Source organism: Manihot esculenta, unplaced genomic scaffold (genome assembly GCF_001659605.2).
Source record: "Manihot esculenta cultivar AM560-2 unplaced genomic scaffold, M.esculenta_v8 Scaffold64, whole genome shotgun sequence".
NCBI classification, from domain to species: domain Eukaryota; kingdom Viridiplantae; phylum Streptophyta; class Magnoliopsida; order Malpighiales; family Euphorbiaceae; genus Manihot; species Manihot esculenta.
Genome location: NW_025215481.1, coordinates 1,337,260 through 1,346,636, shown reverse-complemented (window position 1 = coordinate 1,346,636; position 9,377 = coordinate 1,337,260).

The window sequence follows — 9,377 nt, the reverse complement described above, 5'->3', positions numbered from 1 at the left end:
TTGCCTCTCCTAGTCAAACCCATGTTGGTGGAGGGTAGCCTCAGTAATAAGGGAGTGTACTCAACTAGACAAAGGTAAAGGCCGACTCGGTACCTGGGTCAACACCTAGGGCTCGGAGAAGAAGAGTAAGATGACGACCAAGGGGAGAACAGCCTCGACTCAGCCTAGGGAGTCTGCTATAGAGTGAATCATAATATGTGGCAGGTTAAGGGCTCGACCCTCTAGCAGACAAGACACTACAAATGTCAGAGTAGGAGAGTGCAGTCCTATGACCCGATCTAGGGAGAATCTCATAGGTGACTATGTGGTGAACAACTTTGGGGAGAGTGTTGAGGTCACAGGCCTTAAGCCTAGAGGGCTCCTCACGATCTACGTCTCCTGAAATGACCCTAGTCTGGTGAAGGGAAGAGACCTCACCAGTATCCACTTATGAGTGGTGGATACAACAGCCCCAGAGTTGGGGATACCTAGGTGACGAGCAATGATGTCAGGAGTGAGGTAACCCTCTGACCATTTACAAACTGACTAGGTGAGGGGAGTGTGACGGGTAAAGGTGTGTAGGTTAGCATAGAACTCCCTAACAATTCTAGGATGGGTGTCTGCTGGAGTGATAAGAAGGTGGTCCCATCCCTGAACAATGAAGGGCTGTAGGAAACCCTGAGTGTGAAAAAGCTGAACACTATTATCATGGATTGTTCTCCCAGGATGAACAAACCTGAGAGAAAAGGCTCAAAAGCTGGATCCTGCTCTCTAACTACAGGGAACTCAAAGGGTGGTGAGGCAGGACGGTCTGGGAGGAAGACCTAGGAGCTCTACTGGATTGACCTCTAAAATATGGGTGCCTACGGGCTGTGGATTTTCTACCCATTCTAAAACACAGCAGCTAAAGAGGCAATGAAAGAAACACCAGAAAATAAAATACCAACCCATAAGCAATTCATTATCACATAACTCAATCCATAAACCAGTAACAGCCAACCAATAAGCATCACAGTCTTATATTTAAAACTTGATATATAAATTCCCAGCTAATCAAGATAACACAGCTATCACAAAAACCCAGCTAAGCAGTTACTGCACCAGCCCATATTCAGAGCCAAGGTCATGTTCAAAACCAAGAAAAATTCTGATGCTCCATTGTTTGCAAAACATAAACAAGTATCTAAGACAAACCAACCAACTCAATCCAGCTATCAAAATGCATTATAAAGAGAGCAAAAGAAATATTATATGTATATATATGTATATACCGCTAACAGAGAGCAGTACACAAAAAAAATAGGCAGAGTATATGTATATAACCAGCTAATGTTGCTCAGCTAACAAAACAAGAGAAAGAATAGGCAGTTTTTACAAATACCCAGCTATCAACACATAACCAGCTAACCAGTTATTGCATCATGCACACAAAATTCAAAAAACAGAGCAAAAAAAAAAATCAGCGGATTTTGCATATGCCCATATCAACAAAAGCTCATCATCAAATACCCAGCTATCAACAATGCAACAAATACAACAACCTAGAATAAGAAACTAAAACACAAATAAATCATTAAAAATAAGGAAAACCCATAAAAAATAGAGAGAGAAACAGAAACTTACCCAAATGAAAATCTCGAAATGGGTTATTTTGGAGAAAAGAAGGTGTTTTTGTGAGTTTAGGAGAAGAATGAGAGAAAGGAGATTTTTGGCAAAATGGCTTGGATCAGGCGATTTTCGAAGAGAAGATGAAGAGAGCTTCGGGAGAGAGAGAGAGAGCTTCGACGAGAGGGAAGAGCGCGCGAGGAAGATGATGAGCTGTCGCGGGGGTTTTTAAGGGACGCGCAGTTTCGGCGGCCGAACTAATCTTCGGCGGCCGAAAATGGCAAGTTTAGGGGGCCGAACTTAATCTTCGGCCGAAACTTCAGAATGTTCGGCGGCCGAATAAAATGTTAGGCGGCCGAAAAGAGAAAAGAAAAAGACAAAATAAATTCCCGCTTTTCATATTGCCCTTGAAATTGAAGGTTAGGGGGCCGAAAGTGCCTCCGAACCTGGAATTTTTGGGCTTCCCTCTCCCTTTTTTTTTTTTTTTTTTTTAAAAAAAATAATTAAACACAATAACAAACAATGACAAACTTTCAAAAGATAGAGAAAATAAAAAAAAAAATAAAAATACACTCAACAAGCACACATCTAGCATTCCCAATTCCCTTTTAATGAAGTTAAATCTTTCTTCATTTAAAGGTTTAGTGAAAATATCAGCTAGTTGGTTGTTTGTATCCACAAACTCAAGAACAACATCACCATTTAACACATGATCACGAATGAAATGATGTCTAATGTCAATATGCTTAGTTCTAGAATGTTGAATGGGGTTCTTGGTTAGATTGATTGCACTTGTATTATCACATTTAATAGGAATGTGATCAAGAGATACTTCAAAATCTCTTAATTGTTGTTTAATCCAAAGGATTTGACTACAACAAAGACCCGCCGCCACATATTCGGCTTCGGCGGTTGATAGTGCAACCGAATTTTGTTTCTTGCTACACCAAGAAACAAGAGATTGTCCTAGAAGTTGACAAGTACCGGAGGTACTTTTCCTATCAAGAATGCTTCCGGCAAAGTCGGCATCCGAGTAGGAACATAAGCTAAAGGATGAACTTCTAGGATACCATAACCCCAAATGCAATGTGCCATGTAAATATCTAAGAATGCGTTTAACGGCATGCAAATGAGACTCTTTAGGACATGATTGAAAACGTGCACATAAACATACGGAAAACATGATATCCGGTCTAGATGCGGTGAGATATAAAAGGCTTCCGATCATACCTCTATAGAGCTTTTCATCAATAGGCTTACCCTTTTCATCCTTGTCAAGCTTGGTGTTTGTGCTCATTGGAGTTCTACTTGGCTTGCAATTCTCCATTCCAAACCTTTTGATTAGCTCCTTTGTGTATTTGGCTTGGTTGATGAAGATGCCATCCTTAGCTTGTTTGATTTGAAGCCCAAGGAAGAATTTGAGTTCTCCCATCATGCTCATCTCAAACTCGCTTTTCATAACTTTTGAAAACTCTTCACACAAGCACACATTAGTAGCACCAAATATAATATCATCAACATATATTTGTACCACAAGGATGTCATTTTCATGATTTTTGACAAAAAGAGTTGTATCCACTTTGCCTTTTGAAAAACCATTTTGCAAAAGAAAATTACTTAGTCTTTCATACCAAGCTCTAGGAGCTTGTTTTAAACCATATAAAGCTTTAGACAATTTAAAAACATGATTTGGAAAGGCATGATTTTCAAACCCCGGAGGTTGCTCAACATAAACCTCCTCCTCAATAAAACCATTTAAAAAGGCACTTTTCACATCCATTTGAAAGAGATTAAAATTCATGTATGATGCATATGCAAGCAAGATTCTAATGGCTTCTAATCTAGCTACGGGGCAAAAGTTTCATCATAGTCTATGCCCTCCTCTTGGTTATAGCCTTTAGCTACCAACCTAGCTTTGTTCCTTATGATATTGCCATCTTCATCAAGCTTATTTCTAAACACCATTTGGTGCCTATGGTGGGGTGATGTTTTGGTCTAGACACTAAGGTCCAAACCTTGTTCCTTTCAAATTGGTTGAGTTCTTCTTGCATAGCAAGAACCCAACTCTCATCACCAATAGCCTCATCTATAGATTTAGGCTCTATATGAGATATGAATGCAATATTATTACATACATGTCTAAGAGAGGATCTAGTAGTTACCCCTTGTGATGTATCACCAATTATTTGATCCTTGGGGTGATCCTTCTTGTAGGCCCAATCCTTTGGCAAGTCATGTTGGACTCCTTGACTTTGTGTAATTTGCATTTGTTGCTCTTGAAGTCCAACTTCATCTTCCTTTGCATCTATTGAATCCTCCTTGGGTTGACATTGATCTCCATGAGATTGAGGATCTTCAATGGTCAACTCATCAAGATTACCTACAAGATCATCATCACAAGATACCTCCTTTCTAGAAGCAAAGGGATTAGATTCATCAAAAACAACATGCATTGACTCTTCAACTATCAAGGTTCTTTTATTGAATACTCTATATGATTTACTAGAAATAGAGTATCCTAGGAAGATACCTTCATCGGTTTTGGAGTCAAATTTGCCTAGATTATCCTTATTGTTTAATATGAAGCATTTGCAACCAAAAACTCTAAGATAACTAACTCTAGGTTTCCTTCCATTCCAAAGCTCATAAGGAGTTTTATTTAGGAGAGGTCTAATTAAAACTCTATTTGAAACATAACAAGCCGTATTTATGGCTTCCGCCCAAAAATAGGTAGGTAAATTATACTCTCTTAACATAGTCCTCCCCATATCTAAAAGAGTTCTATTTTTTCTTTCAACAACACCATTTTGTTGGGGAGTCCTAGGAGATGAAAAATTATGAGTGATCCCTAACTTATTGCAAAAAGTTTCAAATTTTTCATTTTCAAATTCTCTACCATGATCACTCCTTATAGAAGAAATTTGAAAACCCTTTTCATTTTGAACTTTCTTTGTAAAACTTTTAAAAGCATCAAAACAATCATCTTTATGAGCAAGGAACACAACCCAAGTATACCTAGAGTAGTCATCAACTATAACAAAACCATAATGCATGCCACCAAGACTAGCTACTCTAGTTGGACCAAATAAATCCATATGCAAGAGTTGCAAAGGTCTAGAAGAGATTACCTTGTTAATAGCTTTAAAGGAACTCTTAACTTGCTTACCCATTTGACATGCATCACATACTTTGTCCTTTTCATATTTGATCTTTGGAAGACCATCAACTAGCTCATCTTTGCTCAAATTTTTGAGGAGATCCATGCTAGCATGAGAAAGCCTTCTATGCCAAATCCAAGAGTTATCACTAATAGACACAAAGCACTTCATATCTTGGTTAGTCATAGCTTGTAAGTCAATAAGATAGATATTCTCAACTCTTTCACCAACAAACAATATTTTGTTATCCGACATTCTAGACACAAAACATGATTTTGGCTCAAAGATAACTCTACAACCTTTATCACATAATTGACTCACGCTTAACAAATTATGCTTCAAACCATCAACTAATAGAACTTTATCAAGAATAGGAGAGTTTCCCTTACCGACTTTACCTATACCAACAATTTTACCTTTTCCATTGTCTCCAAAGGTTACTTGTCCACTTCCGTCTTTCTTTTCAAGAGAGATGAAGTGATTTGAGTTTCCGGTCATGTGCCTTGAACATCCACTATCTAGATACCATTTGCTTTCAATTTTGGAGGATTTCAAGCACACCTAAAAGAAAGAATTCAAACACTTTTAGGTACCCAAATGTACTTGGGTCCTTGGGGGTTAGTCATTCCACTATCCAATTTCCATATGCTACCATATCCAAGATGCAATTTTCTAATATAGCACTTATAGTTGGTGTGACCAAACTTGCCACAATAGTGACAATGACCATTGAACCTTCTTACTCTAGGTCCATAGGTGAGTGAGTGTGTTTGAGTTCTCATGTGGCCATTTCTCATTTGCTTATTAAAAGCATGTGAGCAAGAGATATGATTAGAGTGGTGATTTTGTGAACTAGAAGTGTGTGTTCTATAATGATCATTTCTCTTATATGCAAATTGCCTAGGTGTGTGTCTTATATGAGAGTTGTAACTAGTGGATTGGTGTACATGTGCATTCCTTGTAGGTGCATTCCTCATAGACATATTGCTACTAGAAACTTTAGGCACATTTCCATTTGAGCTAGAAACCTTAGGTTCATGTGAGTTGGTAGCTTTAACAAAAACGGTTTTAGAAAAATTTGCTTGAGTTGATTTATCATAGCCAAGGCCATACTTGATGCTAGGAGACCTTTGAGAGTCTAAAATCTCATCAAGTTTGTCCTTGCCTTTTAAAAATTTTGAAAGAGAATTTTTCAACTCAAGGATTTCATTTTTCAAATTTTTATTTTCTAGTGAGAGCTCATCTAAGGATTTTTGTAAAGAGTCATTTGAGGGTAAAGGTTCCTTGGGTGAGTTCTCACTTTCCTTTTTAAAGCTAGCTAACTCACATTTCAAAATTTTATTTTTCCTATGACTCTTTTCAAGCTCATCATTCATCAATTTTAAAGCACCTACAAGTTCATCATATGAAAACTCAACATCATCATCATTTAAAGTAAAGTCATCAAGAGTAGTTACCTCATCGGAGCTTTCCTCTAGAGCCATGAAGCACATGTTGGCAATTTCATCACCAACCTCCTCTTCTTCGGAATCACTTGACTCATCCCATGTTGCTTTGAAGGCCTTCTTCTTGAACTTTTTGATAGGCTTCTTCAACTTGGGACAATCCACTTTGTAGTGACCCGGCTTATTACATTCATAGCAAATGACTACTTCCTTTTTGCTTGATTCACCCTTTTCCTTTCTAAAATTCTTCCTTGGGATGAACCTTTTATTTTGGAGAAGCAACTTCCTTATTCTCCTAGTTACCAAAGCCAATTCTTCCTCACTTATCTCTTCTTCTTCCTCACTAGTATCTTCGGAGGCTACCCTTAGAGCAATGTTCTTTTTCATCTTGCTAGGTTCCTCCACTTGCTCTCTCTTTAGAGTCATCTCATAGTCAATGAGATTTCCCAAGAGTTCATCCAATTGCACTTTGGTCAAGTCTTTGGCATCCTTTAAGGAAGTTACCTTTGGTAGCCATTCTTTAGGTAGACATCTTAGGATTTTCTTCACCAACTCTTCATTTGTGAATGTCTTCCCAAGAGATTTCATTCCTCCAATGATTTCAATGAACCTATCATACATTTGGCTAATAGTTTCATCGGATTTCATCTTGAACAACTCATATTGATAGATGAGGGATTCCATCTTGTTTTCCTTGACTTGATTGGTACCTTCATGAGTGACAACCAAAGCATCCCAAATTTCCTTGGCGGTGGACTTCATGCATACTTTGTTGTACTCACTCCTACTAAGAGCACAAAACAAGATGTGAATGGCTTTGTCATTGAGGGCTACCCTTCTCTTCTCTAGCTCACTCCATTCACTCTTAGGTTTTTGCTCTTGGTTTCCATCAATGAATCTTGTGGGAAAGAAAGGCCCATTCTCTACAATGTCCCACAAATCAACTCCTTCTGATTTAAGGAAATAATACATTCTATTTTTCCAATATAGAAAGTCATTTCCATCAAAGAAAGGTGGTCTCACAACCGATTGACCTTCTTGAGAATTGAGGGCTGCCATTTGATCTTTACTCCAAGATAATTATATCTTCAAGAAAGGGAGACTTAGCTCTGATACCACTTGTTGTCCCTTGAGGCAACCCAAGAGGGGGGGTGAATTGGGTTTATAAAAAATTTAATGGCTAAGACAAGAAATTAGAAGAGAGTAGGGAAGAGAAAAATCAACACAATGATTTATAGAGGTTCAGCTATCCAAGCCTACGTCCTCTCCTCAAGGTCCACTTGAGAGTTCAACTCCACTATCAAATCTTCTTTGGGTGAAGATCAAAACCCTTACAATCTTAGAGCAAGCCTTTGCTCTTTACAAATCTCCTTTTTCACTCAAGAGCAATTCTTTGCTCAATGCCACACTCACAACAACAGAATCTCTCAATCAACCTTTACTCACTCAGAAAAGCCAACCAATTACAACTCAAAACAAGCTTTCAAGAAATCAATGCTTTGGCTCAAGGTTTTGAGAGAGAGAGAATGAAAAATGCTGTAATGTCAATAAATATTTGCTTAGATGGTTGTTGTAACCTCACAACAACAAAAACAAGTTGTATTTATAGTTCATTCATAAATATGGCCGTTGGGGGTGCATTAAATGCAAATAGAGCCGTTTATGTTCAGAAATAACGGTTACAACGTGTTCAGAAAAACTCAGGTTCGGCGGCCTAAGCTTAGAGTTCGGCGGCCGAACCATTTGGGGCGAAGAAACTATTCCTTTAAAACTGAACTTTCGGCGGCCTAAACTCAATGTTCGGCGGCCGAACATGGTGGACTTTCGTTTCTGTTCCTCACTTTCGGAAGCCAAACTTTAGGCTTCGGAGGCAGACCCAAAACACACTTTCGGCGGCCGAAGGTTAAATGTTCGGCGGCCGAAGGTGTGGGACTTTCGTTTCTGTCCCTCACTTTCGGAAGCCGAAGGTTACACTTTGGGGGCTGGTTGAAAAACCAACTTTCGGCGGCCGAAGGTTAAATGTTCGGCGGCCGAAAGTGTGGGACTTTCGTCACTGTCCCTCACTTTCGGAAGCCGAAGGTTATACTTAGGGGCCTGGTTGAAAACCCACTTTCGGCGGCCGAAAGTCAATGTTCGGCGGCCGAACATAGGGGACTTTCGTTTCTGTCCCTGACTTTCGGAAGCCGAAGGTTGTGTTTAAGGAACACAAAAATTCTTCTTTTAAATCTTTGAAAAATCATAACTTAGGCTATAAAAATCCATTTTTCAATCCGTTTGAATATTTGTAACCTATATTTTTAGATCTTTCATTTTGATGAAAAATATTTTCAAAATCACTTCTTTTGGAAAATTTCATTTTGGTCCCTGAAAGTCAAGTACTTCAAAAAAGTGGCCATATCTAAAAGAACTTTTAGAAATGAAAGAACCCTTGAGCCATCACAATTAATTACTTGAAATTCACAATGAATAAAATGACAAGCATGCTAAATGAAAATACTTTATGATCCCTTCCTTGTAGTATGCTTCCAAAATTGGCACTTTTCACTTTTGCGATTGAAGCAATATCATTTGTTTCAATAAGGGACCTGCAAGCTCAATACAAACACTCTTGGAAATAATTAGTAACACACCAATTGTTTATTAATCATCAAAACAAGGATTAGGACATTTAGGTCCAACAAAAATGTAATCTAATTTTACAAAAATTTTGAAAATTTTTTATCGAGTCTAGGTATTTTTTTTTATTTTTTAAGTGTTAAAAATTCAGAAAATCATAAAAAATAGAAAACCCGTCAGAAAATCACCAAATTTTTTGTGGAACCTTAGAAAAATATTATAAATTTATTTGAGTTGTTATTTGGTGATTTTCTTAAACTTTGCACGGAGACATGACAATGCATGGGGTGACATGACAATACATGAGGTGACATGACAATGTTTGAAGTGACACACCCCCTAAAAAATTCAATTTTAGGTATTTTGACCTGATATTTTGCAGATATATTTAGAAGAATATAATCTAATTTTACAAAAATTTTGAAAATTTTTTATCCAGTCTAGGTATTTTTTTTTATTTTTTAAGTGTTAAAAATTCAGAAAATCATAAAAAAAACATAACTCGTCAGAAAATCACCAAATTTTGTGTGGCACCTTAGAAAAATATAACAAATTTAATTGAGTTGTCATTTGG